This window comes from Macaca mulatta, chromosome 4 (assembly GCF_049350105.2).
Source record: "Macaca mulatta isolate MMU2019108-1 chromosome 4, T2T-MMU8v2.0, whole genome shotgun sequence".
In the NCBI taxonomy this organism is placed as follows: domain Eukaryota; kingdom Metazoa; phylum Chordata; class Mammalia; order Primates; family Cercopithecidae; genus Macaca; species Macaca mulatta.
The window spans coordinates 134,456,699-134,477,321 of NC_133409.1; positions in this window are offsets into that span (position 1 = coordinate 134,456,699).

The following is a 20,623-nucleotide window of genomic DNA, read 5'->3' on the forward strand; positions in this document are numbered from 1 at the left end:
GCATACAGACATGGACTCACACTTTCCCAGAGGTAGCCAATGGCATGAAAAGTACTTGCTGTTCCTGACACATCGAGCCCATTAAAATCTGATTTCAAAATCTAATATAGATTTCTTCTAGAAGTTTAAATGTAAACAAATCTTGAAAGCCATATGATTTATAAAGATAAATGTGCTGAAATATATATATTGAGTCTAGCAGCCACTTATGGTGAAGCCTTGCAAGAAAGCAGCATGCCTGGACTCCCTCCCACAACATTACTGACATGAATACAGGCTATTTCTATAACAATAATGACATTATACAATTAGCAGCTGACTTTTTAAAGTCAGAGACTTGTTATGGGTATTGATAGCATTAGTTTTTAAATAGAAGATAATTTAACCAAAAACAAATAAACAACAAAAAATATAATGAACTTGGAAGTCAGACAGACCTGTCACCTTTCAGCCACTTGACTTTGGAGAAGTTTCATGACCTCACTGGGCCTCGGATTCCTCAGCACCTGATCAATAAACACATTTCCATCTGCTTTATTTCTTCAACCATAAAAAAAATACTGATGAAACTTTTCTGAACTAGCAAGTCATGAAGATAGGATACAAAGTCAAATTATGTTTTTTCTTTTGTAGTCAGCTGAAAAATGGCTTCCCAAGTATGTCCATTTCCTAATTCCCAGGTCCTGTAAATATATTACCTTACATGGCAAAAGAGACTTTGTAGATGTCATTAAATTAAGGATATTGAGATGGGAAGAGTATCCTGAATTATCCAGGTAAAACCAATGTAATCACAAGGCTCTTTAAAAGATAGAGACAGGCAGGTCAGAAAGAGAAGATGATGTCCTGATGGAAGGAGAGATTAAAGAGCAAGAGAGAGATTTGAAGATGCTATATTGCTGACTTTGCAGATGAAGGAAGGGACCACCAGCCAAGGAATGCAAGTAGTTTCCAGATACTGGAAAAAACAAGGAAGCCATTCTCCCCTAAAGCATCTGGAAGGAATGCAGCCCTGCTAACATCTTGATTTTAGGACTTCTGACATCCAAAGTGTAAGATAATACATTTGCGTTGATTCAAGCTACTAAGTTTGTGGTAATTTTTTACAGCAGCAATTACATCTTTCAACACTGATTCCACTCTAACAATTCCATAGTGGATGATGTGGCATTCTGCCTAGCTAGGGGTAAGTTCCTTGTGAAAAATTGCAACATTTGTCAACAGACTGAAAATGTGTTCATCATTTGACCCAGTCATACCACTTTTAGGACTCAATTACAAATAAACAATGATAAACTTGCCCAGTGCTCACCTTGTTACTATTTATAACAACAAAACATGAAAATAGCTTAACTATCCACTGATAAGGGTGTGGCTGCATAAATTATGCAGCATGTAAATTATGTATGAAACATTATCAATTTATACATGCAATACATCCTCAATTGCATTTTTTAGTGCCTGGATAAGAATAAAATGACAATTAATAGAAAATATAACAAAACGTATAAAGAGGTTATCCTCTAGATGGTGAATAATTTTTATTTTTCAAACCAATATCTTTGTGTATTTCCAAAATTTCTATAAAGATATATATGATTCTACATATGAATCAATTATTAAAAACAAGTGTTACACTGTGTTGGCAACTCATGCCACAATTCAGTATGAAAATGGATTATTAATAAGAGACTCCTGACATAACAAAAAACCACCAATCTAAAAAAAAAAAGAAAAAGAATCTGCACATTTAAAAATTTCAACATATTTTTTAAGTACGGCAATATCTAATTAATCAAGCAAAAATATGTTGCACATATGTAACTTTTCTGGATAATTGAAGCCATTCATTCCCTTTAGTTCTCACCATTTCAGAGATGTTAATACTGTTATGGTGAAAAATTTTGAATCATGTGTTATATATGTCTTTCTTTTTTTTTTTTTTTTTTGAGACAGAGTTTCTTGTCACCCAGGCTGGAGTGCAATGGCACTATCTCAGTTCACTGCAACCTCCACCTCTTAGGTTCAAATGATTCTCCTGCCTCAGCCTCCTAGTAGCTGGGATTACAGGTGCCCGCTAACACATCCGGCTAATTTTCTGTATTTTTAGTAGAGACAGGGTTTCACCACTTTGGGTAGACAGGTCTCGAACTCCTGACCACAGGTGATCCACCCACCTTAGCCTCCCAACGTGCTTCCACTTGCCTCAGCCTCCCGAAGTGCTGGGATTACAGGCATGAGCCATAGCGCCCGGCCTCATGTGTTATACATTTCTACCCATCATTAGAGCAGCAGTCAATATACATGATTTGTAGGATCATTCGATACAGGGTGCACCACTTAAGATGTGTGTATTTCCAATTCCTTACCTATAAACTGGAAATAAAACTTCATACTCTGGCTACCACACAAAGTGTTTGGGGGGTCAAATGAGATAATATGTGTTTTAAAACCTTAAAAACTGGAAAGTACTATACAAAAATAAGAAATGTAAATTATTTTTGTATTCTAGGAAATTCAGAGCTACTGTTGTAAACATCAATATTTGTTGGATGCTGCATTAAATGATGCCACGTGAGTTGTCTAAATATTCAATGCTAATTGTTCCTCATTTCATAGGCCAATGTCCCATGTTTTTGTGAATTAATTCTTTTTAGAATCTATGCCATGATTATTTCTTAAAACACATAAGAATGAATGGGGGAGAGAATCTGAATATACAGGACTAAAATGTACATGTATACGTGTGTGTCTATGCATGTTTATATATATACAGGCAAACAGATATATGCACCCTCTTTTTTGTTTATCCATGTTTTAATTGTATTTAAAAAGCAGCAGTTCTCTCTCCTTTTAAAAAAATCACCACTCTAGTTTTCATCTAGTTAAGACTTTGGCTATAAATCTTAAAATAACCTACCCTATATCCTCATGTCAGGAAAAATGCTCTAACTTCTAGTCCCGTGAGGCTTCTTCTTTCCCTGCCACCCAGATTCAATCCTCTAGCCCTTCTGTTTCTTCTATACACGTGGAAGATAAAGGCTCCAATTCTGAGAAGAGAAGCTATGAGAAAAATGAAACAATCACTGACTCCTCAGGGTTATTTTATTTGCACTTTCTGAGTCATTTTGATTCACACAGGTAAGAGTCAGGGTTTAAATTAGACAATTTCTGGCTGGGAAAGTTATACTGTTCCTAAAATGGAACGTGGAGAAAGGAGGTGTGACAATAGTGTAAAATGACTCATCGTCAGCCACAATTAGACTCTCTCCATTGCCTGCCAAGTGCCCAACAGCCCTGGGCTCAGAGCCACACAGTCTCTGTTAAAGGCCGCCTTGGCTTCTGGTAATCTTCCTCAGTTACTGAAAATTATCGATCCTGTTTCCACACATCTCAATGTTAATCGGCTTCTCCTGAAGTGTCCCCATGGACACCAGAGACCAGCTTGACCTGTTAAATAAGCAGAGTTGATTCCTATTAATATTTTTTCTCTTTTAAGTTGAAGAGTTAGACACCACCAACTGAGGCAACTTTTAATTTGTTCTTAAAATAGGACAATCATTTCTGTATGACCCACCCACATGAGTCCCTATCACTGATAGTGATTCAGCAGTATAAGTGGTACCAAGAGAGATGGCGGGACAGGGCGAGCCTAGATGGAAAGAAAAAATCGCACAAGAGGTAAAATCATATGGACACATGGGCTTTAGAATCAAAGAATTCAAATCCTTGAGCTATCACTTCTCAGCTATTTGCAATTATCAATAAATTGAAATATAAAATATAGATACTCAATTCTCAAAATAGTCCTCTTAAGAATGCAAAGAAAACTTTCATCATGGGATGCTGGCATTTCTGGTTGCAGCATATATGTAATCTGCATTTAAAAAGTAATAAATTTAAAAATCCAAGGTGTCTACAAGAAAACAATACAAGGGAACAAATCAATCTCTAAGTTTGCGGTTTTGGTTTTGGCTTTTGATTTGCTAATGCCTTATGAAAATCAAATTCTAGCTCAACAGAAGATAGATTTCAACAACTTCCACCATAGTCTGTGTTCCTTGGGACAGCACTGGCTTTATATCTAATACTTTCCACTGTTTTTTAACTGAGTCTGCTTGAAGAACACACACTGTGTTTCACTGCCTTGTTGCATGTCCTGTGGCACCCTGAACAGTATTAGGCCCATAGTAGATATGCAGTGAATATCAATTTACTGAAAGAACTCACGATTCTATCATCCTCAGTGCCTCTGAATGCTTCCTATGACAGTAATGCAAATGTTTGTCTTTTTCTGCAGATACCATCAGTTAGGTTTGCCCTTTCTAAGGGAACTCAACTGTTTCCTGGAGTGCTGCTATTTGAATTTCATACTTTTCTGTTGTGGAAACAAGATGATGCCCTCAACCCCCATTATTCTGAATAAAGACAGGTGCAACCAACCTGCTTCTCCAGAGATCTCCCAAGACTTCAATAACGGGGTCGAAGGAAACAGACACCCTTGGGGTAACCCCCACTGCCCCACAGAGGAAGAGAGAACTGGTATACTTGCTCTAAGAACACACCTCCCATTAACCTACAACTCTACCTACCTCCAGCATCAGTGTAAAGAGGGGCCTCTAGAAACTCGCCCTCTCTGGCCCCCTCTAGTCAGAGCCTCACCCCACCCTCTCCTTTGGATCCACCTTATTTACTTTATTCCTGTTTATGAAAACCACCTCAAAAGCCCCAAACTGCAAAGCCACCCCTCAACTCCCACATTGTAAGGGTCTGCTCACCCCCATTCTGCCCATCTCTTCCACATTTCCCCCAATCCTGAGATCCTTCCATTGTGCTATTTGGATTCCTAGCAAATCACAGAGGACAAATCCCCCTTATTGTCCTCTCTTCTCTGAATGTTCTCTCATTTTCTTGTTGTTCAAACAGAAATCAGGTCCACAGGAGTCTTTCCACCCCACTAACACCCATGATTCATTGATTCTTAAATCTCGTTGCTGTCCACTGCTCCTGCCCTTCTTGATGGTTTCACTCCCCTCCTTACGCAGCTGAAACTCCATAGTTAATCCTTTGCATGTACCCTTTTGCCCTTAACCCTTTCTCATTTGCTCCCACTTCCTTGGCAAACCACAAACTTGGCTAAATCCAACATTTCATTCCCTGAAGCCCACTCTAGCAGTGGTTGATTTTCCCCCAGACCTGGAAGGGAGTAAGTGTCCTCCTTGCCTGCCCACAACCTCCATTGCTGCTTTTGGGCTGTTCTCTTTCCTTCAATTCTGAATTTCACTGTAACTGTCATCTGCTGCCCCCAAGTCCTGCCTCCTTATTTTCCATGGGAACTCTTGGTTCACTGTCACTTCGTACTATTTTGGTGCTAATCCTTAGTCATTTCAATATACATGTAATTGCGACTTCTAATGCCTGGACTACCCCATGGTCAGACTCTAAGACCTCATCATTACCATCCTTTACAGAGCTGTGCACCCTTCACAGTCTCAGGTGTGCACATCCCACTCTCTGCCAGCTGCCTCCTAACTGCAACTCACTCCCTCTAATGCCTTATGCCAACTGTCTTTCCACCACACTGACACCCAGTATTCATCGATTCTTAAATCCCTTTACTGTTCACTGTTCCTTAGCTCCTTGATGGTTTCACTCCCCTCTTTACACAGCTGAAACTCCATAGTCAACCTTCGCATGCACCCTTTATGCCCTTATCCTCTCTCATTTGCTCCCACTTCCTTGGCAAACCACAAACTTGGTTAAATCCAAATCAGCACCTTTTCTGCATACAATCTCTTTAAATTTGTGACCACTAAATCAAGTGGCCTCTTTATGGTGCCCAGCAGTCATAAGATACCCCACTTTCCAAAATGACTATTCCACACGTTCTCTTCCCCTCTCAAATTCCACACTTCCTCCCCCATTCTTATTCTCAGCCAATGATCTTTCTTTCTATTTCTCTGAGAAAATAGAAGCAAACGGAGAAGAACTTCTACAGGCTCCCACCATCACTGCTTCCCACCACCAGCATCTATATTCAATGACTCTGGGTTTCTACCTGTTAACCAGAGCTGATCCTCTGCAAAGCCAGCCTTGACCCCTGAGTACTAGATCATAGCTACAGGAAGTTTTACATTGCAACTCATTAATTTTTCCTAGCTGCAAGGAGCTTCTAAAATAATTTGAAAAGGACATTTCATAACAGTTTGTCAGTACAGGAGATTTTGCTATTATTAATATACACAACAGATCACAGTGAAGGAAAGACTTGACTTGGGTGGCCATTACAGCTAACTCTGGGCAGCTGTGAAGTAACGGAAAAAACACCAGTTAGGTGTTTCAATGCTAGTGCTTTTAAAGTGACCTTGGGAAATTATTCCAGAGTTATAACAAACTGAGTTTGAATCATAATTCTGCTACCAACTGGCTTTGCTATTTGGACAAGTTATGAAATAGCAAAGGCCTTTAGTTTCCTGTACATAACAGCACTGCCTCATATGTTGTACTGAGGTCTAAGTGCATAGAATCATATAAAATGTTCGTTTTTAAATTTATTTTCAAGATGGAGTCTCACTCTGCTGCCCAGGCTGGAGTGCAGTGGCTCTATCTCAGCTCATTGCAAGCTCCACCTCCCGGGTTCACGCCATTCTCCTGCCTCAGCCTCCCGAGTAGCTGGGACTACAGGCGCCCGCCACCACGCTTGGCTAATTTTTTCTTTTTTTGTACTTTTAGTAGAGACGAGGTTTCACCATGTTAGCCAGGATGGTCTCGATCTGACCTCGTGATCCGCCCACCACAGCCTCCCAAAGTGCTGGGATTACAGGTGTGAGCCACTGCACCTGGCCTAAAATGTTCTTGAAATATATAATTTTCATGTTTAGTTTCTTCTTGATGTGTTCATTTTACACTGTTAAAAAGTAAAAACATTGTAATATCATTTCCATGCTGTGGAAGGAGGAAAAGTGACCAAACCCTGCCCCAGCCCCCAAGATGTCCATGTCTGACTCCTCAGAGTCTGTGAATATGTTACCTTACCTGGGAAAGAGAGTTTGTAGATGTGATTAAGGATTTTGACATGGAGAAGTTATCCTTTATTATCTGGGTTGGCCCAGTGTCATTACAAGAATCCTTAAAAGTAGAGGCTGGTGTGGTGGCTCACTCCTGTAATCCCAGTACTTTGGGAGGCCTAGGTGAGTGGATCATGAGGTCAGGGTTCAAGACCAGCCTGGCCAATATGGTAAAACCTCGTCTCTACTAAAAATATAAATATTAGACAGGCACGGTGGTGAGTGTCTATAGTCTCAGCTACCCCGAGGCTGAGGCAGGAGAGCTGCTTGAACCCGGGAGTTGGAGGTTGCAGCGAGCCGAGATCATGCCACTGCACTCCAGCCTGGGAGACAGAGCAAGACTCTGTCTCAACAACAACAACAACAACAACAAAGTAGAAAAGGTACTCAGAAGAGTGAGGTAGAGGAAGATTGACTACAGAAAAGGAGGTCAAAATGACTCAGCGTGAGAAGGACTCAGTGCATCCTTGCTGGCTTTGAAGATGGCAGAGCAGTACCAAAACATGTGGGCCGCCTCCGGAAGCCAGACAAGGCAAGCAAGTGTATGCTGCCCTAGAAGCTCCAGAAAGGAACACAGCCCAGCTGACATAGCCCTGCTGACACTTGGATTTTAGCCCAGGGAGATCCATTTTAAACTTTTGACCTCCAGAACTGTTATATAATAAATATGTGTTGCTTTAAGCCACTAAATTTGTGACAACTTTTTTATAGTGCTATAGGAAACTAATACGCTTATGTGTTCAGTACAACCTATGCCTCACCCCACCTTGCCCTGCTTCTAATGGTAACCACATTTACCACTTTCTGCTTTATTCTTCCTGTGGATATATTTTTAATAAACAAATACATATTGGTTACTCTAGCTTTTTTCTTTCTTATGCAAAATATTCTATACTACATACAACAACTCTGCTCCTTGGATTTTTTTTTTTTACTTAACAATGCACATTCTTGTTCTTTCTTTACCCTGCACAGTAGCCCCACCCATGACCCAAGTTTTTGCAATCAAAATGTCTCCAGACCCTGCTAAACATCCCTCCCGTTGAAAGCCACATTTGTAGATGGAATAAATACTTCAATCTAGGGAAACATCTTTACGGGCTGTGGGTACAGAAGAATTTCTTTAAACACAACTTCAAAAACACAAACATAAGGCAAAATGTGGATCAATTTTTATGACATCACTCAGGCGATTGTATTGAGAATTAAACAGTAAGGGGATAAGCGCTGAATCCAAAGGACCAACCAGGCAGTTCTTAAACTAATTTGGGGAATCCAAGGCCACACAGCAGGCAAACGGTAGAACCAGAATTCAAACCTGTAGTGTCTTATTTCATGCACACACTCTACCTCTGCTTAATACCTTTCTAGAGTGTCAACATAAGGAATATTGCAGGCTGGTAAAAGGCCTAAAAGAGTTAAGTTGGCTCAAGTACGATCAAGTTTCCTTAAAAATAGGTTATGTGATGAAGTTCAGGTTCTACATTTAGAGGCTTTATAAAGTTATACATGTTCTGAAAAATCCTGATAGAAAGATCTGGGGATAATGTGAACACATCTTTATACCAGGAGGAACTCATGGCTGACGGGAGAATTGAACGTTTTCAATGAATAGCAGAAAATCAGAAGATGGAAGGGTAAAGCTGTGCTTTAGTAGTTGTGTCATATAAAAATTGCAAAAGAGAGGCAACTCTTGGGACCATCTGAAGAAGGCTCACAGATGTTGACTATGTTCAAATGCCACAGCCTTCAACCGGCCTGTTCAGTGGATAGGGACGTTCGTGGTGCCTCAGCCAGAGGCCTATATGGCCATTAGAAGAGGGGATTCACCATCCTTCATTCTGTCCTGTGCGTGCTCCACTATCCTGCATTTTATTTTATTATGGTAATAAACACATATTATAAAATTTATTATCTTAACCATGTTTAAGTGTATAGTTCAGTAGTGTTAAGCATATTTACATTGTTCTGAAAGAGATCTCCACAACTTTTTCATCCTTTAGTGCTGGAACTATATATCCATTAAACAATTCCCTTTTCCCCCATTCTCTGGTAACCACCATTCTATGAATCTAACTATTGTCTAGACCTCATATAAGTGATATTTTGCAGTGTTTGTGTTTTGCGTTTGGCTCAATTTACTTAGGATAGTTTTCTCAAGTTTCATCTATGTTGCAGCATGTGACAAGTTTTCCTTGCTTTTAGGATTGAATAACATTCCATGTTTATATACGCATATATATATAAATTATTCTATACATGTGTGTTGCTTCTACCTCTTGCCAGTTGTAAACAGAATTGTTATGAGACCCCACTTTCAATGTTTTCAGATATACACCCAGAAGTTGGATGGCTGGATCGTATAGTAGTTCTATGTCCTTTTTTAATTTACTGAGGAATTCTCATACTGTTTTCCACAGCAATTACACCATTTTACAATCCCACCAACAATGCACAAGGGTTCCAACTGCTCTGTATTCTCGCCAACACTTGTTTTTTTATGTTTTGTTTTATAGCGGTGTAAAATCAAAGAAAAATGACTGAGGCAAGTCTAGATCAATTTCAAGGTTTATTTTGCCAAGGTTGAGGATGCACAAGGGAAAAAGGGACACTAGCCACAGTTGGATCTGCGGCCCATAATTTTGCTGAAGAAGGTTTGAGGACTTCAGTATTTAAAGGGGGAAAGAGCAGGCAGTAGATGAAAGAGGAAAGAAAAAGGAGGACAGTAGATAAAAGTGGTAATCAGTTGCATTCTTTTGAGGCTTTCGATCACTGTTCACTGAATTCACATTTTTACATGTGAAAAGAGGGGCTAGAGAAACAGTCAACTACATATTTGTGTGGCCTTCTGCTCAGTGAATCTGCATTTCGACATAAGATAAAGTAAACATAGAGTAGAAGCAGCAGTCAAATATGTATTTGTCTCAGGCAAGCAGAAGGATGACTTCCAATCCTGTCCTTGTCCCAAAACTATGAATATAAGTTGTTGATGTACATTGTCAGGGTGAAATTTAACAGAATTTCTGTTTTAGAGTAAAAATCTTGGAGCCCACAAGGAATTTCATTGTAAGCAAATTGTGAGGGAGGCCCCCTGGGGAGGTAAGTGGCCTTGCATCTTTGCAGCTCTCTATTTGGGAACACAACAAGAGGCAGTTTTGCACTATTCAGTTCCCAAACTTAATTCTTCCCTTTGGCATGGTGAGTTCGGAGTCCCGAGATTTTATTTTCCTTCCACAACAGCCATTGTAATGGGTGCAAGATATCTTGCACTTTTGAATGGCCATGCGTGTACAAACAGGTTCAGATTCTGTATAGGAGAGGATTAGAGGTGGTCTCTGGTTGAAATAATGCTACATTTGCATCATACTTTATATATCGGTTGAGAAAATGTAATTGTCCATAACTAATATGGAGAGAATGGAGATTTCATAGACTTTGTGAGGTAAGGTCTGGGTAGAGTGAAAGTTCTCCCAAGTCACCTATCACTGACAAATGATGATTCCTAGGCAGGTCTCGTTGGCTTCGTGTTTTCTGTCGTGTGTCCTTGCCGTAAAATGCTTTATTCCTGAATGTTTACAAGCTGAACTGCTTTCTTCATTGTATTATCTGGTGACCCAAATAAATCCTTCCATCTTTTATTTTGAATCATTTAACCAAAAACAATAAGCTTAGTGTCATGCTTGGAGCATTTTACTTCTACTGCTTTGGGTAGATGCCATTTCAGCTGTCATTCACTCTAAGATTTCAACCACCAGGTGGCGCCTAAGTGTTTATTAAAATCAATTGTCTGTTAGCCCAGTTTTAATTTGCCTAATAAGTTATTTATGACTATAAAGTCACAGCTACTGTATTAGTTTTGTATCGTTGCTGTGACAAATCACCAAAAACTTATTGGCTTAAAATATCACAATGTATTATCTTACGGTTTTGCAGGTTAGAAGTCAAAAGTGGGCCTCTCTGGACTAAAATCAAGGTGTCAGCAGGGCTGCATTCCCTCTGGACGCTCCAGGAAAGAATGTTTTTCCTTTCGTTTTCCAGCTTCTAAAGGATACATGCCTTCCTGGGCTCACGGCCCCTTCCTCCAATCTCAAAGCCAACAGCACAGCATCTTTATATCTATCTCGTCTCCCTCTCGCACTTATAAGAACACTTGTAATTATATTGGGGATACCCGGATAACCCAGGATAATCTTACCCACGTTAAAGTCAGCTAATTAGCAAATTCAATTTCATCTGCAACCTTCATTCCCCTTTGCCATGTAACCTAACACAATCTCAGGTTTCAGGACATGTCTATCTTTGGGGGTCATTACTTTGTCTACTACTGCTACCACAAGTTCTGGAACTTTTAACTTGTCTTGATTTTTTCATACTCTGCCCTGACATGCTGAAGTCAAACAGTATCAACATTTTTTTCTGGAGTATTCAAAGGATGGATGAATGGATGGATGGATGGCTAGATGATTTGATATTCAGACAAATGTGAGGTATTAATGTGTTTCACACATACAAATCCCATTTAACTTCATGAACTTCTCCTGCACCCCGCTTGAGCTTATAGATATGAAGTGGACATCAATTCCAGCTACCATAATTACCAGGCTCAAACATCCAATTCCTAGCTTTTTAATTTCGAAAATACTAGTCTGTGAACAAGACAAAAAGTTTTAAAATAATACTTGACGAATTTTTTTTCCAGATTCAAAATGGGTTTTGGCATTCACAAAATAGGTTAGGATTCTCCTGGCTGGGGGAGAGAAGACATGCAGAAGCAGGAAAACCATTTGCTACTGGCAAAGGTGTCTAAGACACGTCCTGAGCTCTGGGGTTAGATCCCAGATTGGCCGAGAGTGTAGGGAGAAAGCAGATGATAAGTTTGGGGGACCAAGAAAAGAGGAAACTTGTCCACACCCCTACCTTTTGGAATATGACAGACAGACTCACAAACATTCAACACACTATAGTGGCAGGGGGTGTAGAGTGGAAAAGGCTGTGGGAGCTGTTAGGGGCAGAGAGTAATAAGCAACCTCACCGTGTTTCTCATGACTTCAGAGAGACATGAGATACCACCTGTATCCTCTCCACACACCTGAGAAAAGGACATGGAAGTTAGGAGAAAGAGAGGAGGAGAAAGAAGTATAACAAGCCATTTGTCTAGATATGTTCATAGAAATCTCAGCAGATGCTGGGACAGAGTGATGACTATCCCCAAAGACGAGATGGTACAAATCCAGGGCAGATGCCCTCATAGATAGAGCAGCCCAAGATTTGAGACCTCCTTTCTGCTGATACACAAAACTATGGAAGCCCCTAGAACTTAAATGGAATCTTAGGAAGAAAAGAGAGGGAGGGAATAAGGAGGACAAATCCTGAACTAATTGAAATTGGCCTAGAGAAAGTGAGTTTATTTTGAATGGGCTCAATTTATATATATATAATTTCGCTAAAGGTGAAGCAAGGTTTAAAATTAAGTTGATTTTTTTAAAATTCTATTTCTTATACACATGAGTACATGACTTGAAACTATATGTCTACTAAATACAGATAATGTCTGCTAAATAGACTGATAATTAGAACTATTAAGCCATATACCTCAATTTTTTGCTCAAAACTATGCAATCATATTAGTGTACTAGGTGAAAAATGATATACTTGAGAAAGTTTCGTGCTTGTTAGAAAACCTAAATTTTGATTCTCAGTCACTAGCCCCAGTTTTCTATCTATAACCTTTACCTTCTTCCTCATAGAAATAAGTGTTGATGTTTATGTGCATTTTCCATATTTTAATGGGCAATAAATACCAGTCATGAAGTCAAGAAGTTATTTGGGTAAGTATATGTCTAATACCATAAATCTAAAAATCTGAATTATACAATGTATAAACTGTGTAAGAATCTTAATCTTAGGCCTCTCCACAATTGCTCCACTAATAAAATACAAGAAAAACTTAAAGAGTGAATACCAGGATTATCATTTGGGGTGGGGTATCAGTATTTGGTACCCAGCCAAAGACAAGCTCAAGTAAAGTATTTACTAAGATTACTAATATTTTGGCTCTCTGATTTGGGAGCTGGGTTCTATTTTGAACCTCTCCCACATAGGAATAACTGCTGGCCTCTTCAGCATAGGAATAAAGCAAGGATTTCATTTCTCCAAAGTTAATTATGACTTAATTGCTAGTTCCTACAGTGACACCATAAGCCTCACAGTAGTGTAGGGACACTAGAGAGGTTCTCAAGGCATTATGGCAGTGCTGGCTGCAAAATAGGACAATAAGGCTTGGAAAAGCTTTTTAACAAACTCAGTCTCTCTCTCTCTCTCTCTCTTTCTCTCTCTTTCTCATTTTTAAGGTGTTGTTTGTGCACAAAGAAATAAATACAAGGCAATACTAATAAGACATGACTGCTGTGAGCTACAGAGAAAAGAATGAAACCCTTATTCATAAGTTAATCATAGAGGGAAGCTCTCCAAAAGCTACACAGATCCGACTCTTAGCAACTCTGGTGGCATCCACTCCTAACTCTGGCTGACAGCAGAGTGTAGAGTAGTTAAGGGTCATTGCTGAACAAGTCCCAGTTTTAATCTAGTAAAGAAAACAGAAACTTGAGAAATTAGTCAGAGAAAAATACATCCTATGACATCCTAGTTATTCATTATTTATTCAGATAATTAAATGATGTAAGAATAGTAGAACAAGAAAAATAAAGATGTGAGTATTCAAAAAGAGAGAGCTGCCTTTATTCATTTAACACTAGATTGTATACATAGAAAAATCTACAGATAAGAGATTAGAAAATATAGTAAATTTAGCAAGGCTGCTAGATGTAGGAGCAATACACAAAGAAGGCGATTTTTTTCCACATGACAGAAAAACAATTAAAAATGAATACTTTTAAAACAACAAAAATATCAAAAAACACTAAATACCTAAAAGTGAAAAATATGCAAGACATACAGAAAACTACAAAACATGTGGAGAAATTAAAGAAAACCCATTGACCAAAAGACAGATGGAAGGGTAAACTATGTTAATGAATTAAAGACAAAAATCTTACAAAGATATTAACTTCCTACAAATTTAATTTAATTCCAATCGAAATTCAGCAGATTGTTTTTGTGTATGTTGACAAACTGTACTTAGACTCATGATTGCATAAGGTTAGGCTTAGGATAGCAAAGTTGTAAACTTTGCTTTAACGTTTAAAGTTTAAAACTTTGCTATCCTATGTGACCCAGACCAACCGACTTCACCTATCTGAGCCTCACTTTCCACTTCTATTAAAGTGGAGATAATAATGTCTCCCTCACAGGATTCCTGTGCAGATAAAATTGGCAATTTAAATAATGTTTTACAGTGATCTGCTCCTCATATTTCCTATTTGTCTCTCTCCTTCTGTAGACTATAAGCTCTTTGAAGACAGGGACTGGGTTTTGTTCACAATTAAAAGTCTAGCGAAGATGCTCAATAAATGTTGCATCAATAAATGTATTTTGAAATATACAATAGGAAATAGATGGCATTTCAAGCAAATATCATGCAAGAAGGAGCTCTTGTAGGAGATAAGAAGGGTTTCCTAGTAAGTGGGCAAGTATGTGATTAAGGTATCTGGGAGCAGACTCCTACTCAAGTCGGGGAGGGATCTGGGAATCAGTCCCTGGGGAAAAGGAAAGACTGGAGCAAGGTAGCAAGTTGAAGGCCCAGATTTATATGGACTTAAAATCAGAAAGGATGATCAATACATGGCACAGAGTCATTATTAGAGCCGGTACAATTTGGAAAGTTGGTTCCAGGAGCACAGTGGAAGCCCCGTTACAACCAAGGCATATGATCAAAGTAAGCAAGGAGTTTCATTAGATATTGAATCATCCAGCTCATAATGAAAAAGACTTCTTATACTTCCTTCTGATTAAGGTCAAAATCAGTCCTAAAGCCTAAGGCAAGGTTGATCCTGAAGTTTAAGATGAAGTGACCTTCACTGGGGAAAAACATTTCTTCAGAGATTGGGGTCTAAGCAGAATCATTACACATTGGAGACCCTCATTGACACATTGATTAAAATATAAAATAATATTTGAAATAATTGGTTTGTTTAACCCCATTGGGGGGACTTTTTACATGCAGATCTTCTCTACTTAGCTCCCTTTGGTGACAGGGCTGGATAGCAGCAGCAGGGGATGCAAGGCAGGGGATGGAAGAAAGAAGCAGCTCTTCCTTGAAGTTTTCTGAGACCTCAACAGAGGAAGCTTATGGGAATTGACAAGAAGCTGGACTGAGCTCACTTACCTAGAGGACTGGTCCTATGTGGAGTGAGCAGCTACCCAACTCTCAGAGCGCAGAGAGGCTGAGTAGCCAGGGCTTGACTTGGCCATGAGCACTGCCTAAGGGGTCTAGGATACTTCACAGGGTATAGCAGCCAGACCAGGAGTAGGTGGTGACAAAAGATCTCAGGGGGCTGACCAATGGAGCAAGGTCCAGCCAGAGCATGGGACAGCACCCAAGAATGAAGCTGCCCAGAGGAGGTGTGAGAGCTCTGCTTTCATAAGGTACAACTCAGATCAGGACACTAACCACAGCATGACAGCTGTTTAGTAAACTAGACCCCGCCAATACAGGAGATAAAGGAAACAACAACAGGCTGAAGACACCCAGAACCCTGGACTCATCTTCAGCTCACCTAAACCAGGTTGATGGTAGCAAATCCCAGGTCCTAATCACTGCTGTGCATGAAACTCTGAGCATGCTTTCCAAATTATTGGCATTGGCTCAAAAGTGGGCAAAGTTGAGCTGGTAAATAAAAGGCTCAGTAAAACAGTGCAGAGGCTAGGAGGTAAGGGCTAAGGTGAAGATTCTAGGCAGAGAGCATGATTCAGAGGTGACTCAAGTAGACTGCAGTAGGAAACCTTAAGCAGGAAACCTTGAGTCTGCAACTTAAGCCACTGCTTCAGTGTCTACAGAGAAAGATTCACTTATACTTGAAACACTTTTCTTTGAAAAACAGAGAGCGAAGATTAGAGAGAAAATAAACCAAGAAAGACATGTGACCTTACCCCAGAAAGACAAAGGTGTCCTTGTAGATCCCAAGTGCATGGTCCAGCCCCATTCACCAAGACTGACTTCCTCATGGGAATATTATTGCACTAAGAAGTCCTCGTGAAAAAGAGACATGATTGAAACATCCCCTCTGCAGCTCTTGTTTGTGGCAACAGCAGATCAGGGACTTGGAGATTCAGGATTGATTGCAGCCCATTTTTCCACTCTGTCCATGGTGACAGGTGAAGAAACAGATGGACAGAAGAGTTATGACTTTCCCTAGGTCACATGACTGGTGGCACTCAGGTGTTCTCAGGGCTCAGAACATATTCCAGAGCCTGATTTATTTCCAGATTTCTTTACAATAAATCACTCTGAAAACCAAGAACACTAGATTATAGACTTCTTGTGCACTAATATCAGAGCTCCTTCAGAAATGGGTGGCCTATTCCTGGGGTGAACAATCATATCTCAAGGTGCATTTATCCTGGGTAGCCACATTCAGCCCTGTGTTTTCTCTTTACATAGTTCCAGCAGCCTGTAAGGTCACTGATGGGCAGTCCTCTAATAGTGGCTTAGTAACTCAAAATATTTGGATCCCATATTTATTTGGCTGCTATGTGGCTAATTTTTTTTTAAGTGAGTCCTACTTCCATTGAGCATATGTTCTCTAATGTCAGAAAATTTTCATCAACATACATTCTATCATGCAAAACATTCAGACTATCAATTACTTCCACTTACTCTGAGCAAAGAATATCATTAGTATACCAATAAAAATAGTTTTCTATGAATGGCGTCCTTGTTCACATTCCCTGGAGAGCAGAATCTGAGATGGAAGTTTAGTTGTATAAAGTTTATTGGGGAGTGTTTCTGTGGGTGAATGAAAGCAGCCAAATGGGGAAGAAGGAAGAGTTGAACTATGAAGCAATGAACAGTGGCTGCTGCTGATCCCACAGGAAGCTCTGGAGATGGGTGGTCCTTCAGAAATATTCCAAATTGAGCAAGGCCTTTATGGTTAATGTCATTCAATCATTGCATGCAAGCTGACCTTGGCATGATATAGGGAGAGGCAGTTGACTTCAGTTCTTATAGGACAATGCTTAGGGTGTGATGTAGTTTGTCCCCACCCAAATCTCATCTTGAATAGTAGCTCTCATAATTCCCACATGTTGTGGGAGGGACCCAGTGGGAGGTAATTCAATCATTAGGTGGGTCTTTCAGTGCTGTTCTCATGATAGTGAATAAGTGAATAAGTCTCATGAGATCTGCTGGTTTTATAAAGGGATGTTCCCCTACACAAGCTCTCTTGCCTGCCACCATGTAAGACGTGCCTTTGCTCCTCATTTGCCTTCAGCCATGATTGTGAGGCCTCCCCAGCCATGCTGAACTGTGAGTCAATTAAACCTCTTTCCTTTATAAATAACCCAGTCTTGGGTATTTCTTTATGGCAGTGTGAAAATGGACTAATATGACATGCCTGACTCTCCAAAACCTAGCTTCTTTCCATTGGCCTACAGTGCTTATGTATAATGGGCATCACAAAGACAAGCCCCAATCCAGCCCACTCTCTCCAAAAGTTCCCAGGTCCAAAGGTGTAGATGTTCATAGTCTTTACTCCCTGACTTTCATACCCCATTTATGTGTCTGAAAAAAGGTTCTATCCACTGTCTTAAAATACCCATATCATATAGAAGGGTGGCACTCTTCTGCACATGCTTGTTTCCTGTTTCATGAGCTTCAACATTCTTCATTTGTTTTATCAGCTTAAGTCTTTTCTTTGCCAGCTCATCACATCCTGCACTGAGGGCTGTTAAATCTGCACAGGCCCCCTCCCAGAGGAAGTTGTGGGAACTGGGCTGAACGCGAGCTCCCTTCTTTGGTTGCCTCTTTCAGGGGTGCCACTCAGTGACTGTTTCCCCAAGGTCCTGTGACTCTGAAAACCAGTTCTCCACTCCCCAGGCAGATTGCTATCTCTCAAAGAGCTGGATTGCAAAAACAAACCTACGTAAAACCTACCCCTTCCATTTGCAATACAAACTTTCAGCCAGATCTGCCAATGGAACGAATGAAATGGGTGGAGAGGTAGAACGAGATGACAAAATACCACCTGGCTACAGTATGCAGGTAAAAATGGATTTCTTTTTAAAGAATGATATAGTTTAGATGTTTGTTCCCTCCAAGTCACAGGTTGCAATGTGATCCCCAATGTTGGAGGCGGGACCTAATGCGAGGTGTTTGGGTCATAGGGATGGGTCCCTCACAAATAGCTTGGTGCCCTCCCGATAGTAATGAGTGAATTCTGACTCTATTAGTTCACATGAAAACTGATTGTTAAAAAACACCTGGCGCCTCCTTCTCTCCCTTATTTTCTCTCTCACCATGAGACACACCTGCTCCTCTTCCCTTATGCCAAGCTTTCTGAGACCTCACCAGAAGCCCAGCAGATGCTGGCACCATGCTTGTACAGCTTGTAGAAGCATGAGCCAAATAAACCTTTCTTCTTTACAAATTACCCAGTCTTGGGTATTCCTTTATAGCAATGCAAAATGGACAAATACGAAAGGCTATAATGGAACCACAACCATTGAGTCATTGACTTGTGACATTTACTAGAAGGCAGAAATCGATAGCTGTAAAATTTACCTTCCAATGAGTGGCTCAGGGCTGAGATCTTTCTGCCTAGGGTTCATGCCCGGATACTGTAATCATAGCGAGATAGTCATCCAAGAGCCTGGGCAGTGCCTTCCTAACAGATAGCCCCTTTACTCCACCCTGTCATCCTCTCCACATTTCTCTGAGTCTTTGGTTTCCTTAATAAGACTAACCATTGTTCTCCAAAACAGAAAGCTGTGCATTAAGCAGTATTTATTACATTTACTGTCACATACCAGATCCAGCCCCATCACCCCCACACCAGGTATGCTAGGCCTTCCAGAATCTGACCTACTCTCCTTCCATGGCCAGCATGGCCTCCGCTTTGGTTAGGCTGCTGTCTGCATGGTCTCCCATGAGTGCCTTCTATACTCTTTACTTCCCTCTCTGAAGTGCTCACGCTCTCCTCCAGGCCTAGAATAAGCATCTGTTCAAATCCTTTCCAGCCATTAGGCCCAGCTCAGGTTCCACTTGCTCTGAGATCACCATCCAATTCCACAATTATCTGATATATTCATTACCTCAAGTCTTTGTGTAATAATTCAATGTTGGATAAAACTGTTTTAAAATATCTTTTTCTGTGGATAGATATTTGGTCACAAGCAGAAGACTAAGAGAGACTTCATTTTCTCCACTTGAACCCCTCAATGTAGGCACATACAGTAAGAAACCAGTAACTATTTATCTGAATTAAACTTATTGAGTGAGAAGTTTCTCTTTCTTCATTCTTCCAGCTAGAAAGGTTTTCTTTTCCCGCCTTTTCAAAGACTAATTGGATCAGAATCTCTGGGGGTAAGGCTCAGGGTTTCATGGTTTTAGAAGCTTTCTAGGTGATTTTTAATGCGTTTCAGTGCTGGAACTCACTGTTCTTTATGGTGGTTCACCACGAGATACAGCCAGTTCTGCTATAATGCTTGTTTTGAAAACAAGAATTTGTTCTAACTGGATGGATATATTCGGGAATAATTTGAACATAACATGAATTTCATGTTTGCTAATATGTGATACCATCTTCAAGAAACATTAGGTGAACCCAGAAAACTGTATGTACATGAATCAAGCAATGTAGGAGTATACAAAACATGCACACACGCATGCACACACACACACAAACTTCAAACATCTACCAGCTCTCTCAATTCACTACATGTGTTATAAGCTATACCAATTTACTTCTGGTGTTACAACTTTCTATCAATGTCAGATAACCTTCCTTCACCATAACTAACAAGCTGCAACCTTTGTGACAACCACTTCCAAAAGCAAATTTCAGATCTTTTTCAATGGAAAGTATGTGTGTGTGTGTGTGTGTGTGTGTGTGTGTGTTGTCGTATTTATATATTTCTTGACCACTTAACATGAGTAAAACTGTGCTATAATTTTTATTCAGTTATCTTTTTTAATGGGTCTCTGACAAAGTTTTGCCATGTTTTATCTCCAATCCATTTTCCCCATAAGCTCTGTGGTTTTTATTGCCTATTTTGCATAGCAAGGTGATTTTTGAAATGCATATGTGGCCTTATTGCAGAACTGACTGCACCCAGTACTACATTTCTCTTACTATGTGCTACGAAGATGGAAAGCTTTGGAAAATATGGAAAAGAAAGAAGACTAAATGGTATTAGCATATGGAAATTATAGATTTGGCCTTGTTACAGTATCAAATAAATCTACTAAACCAAAGGCAATTATTTGGCTTGGAATTGCATAATGCTCAGGAATTTCTGGATTGAGAGAAATAAAAGTTGTTTTTATAGTGACAAGAATCAGAAAGGAAATGTGAATCAATAAATTAATGCTAAAGAACTTTTATACATCTAAAAGTTAAACTCATGTCTCTCCAATGAACATTTTATTTTCATTTCATGAG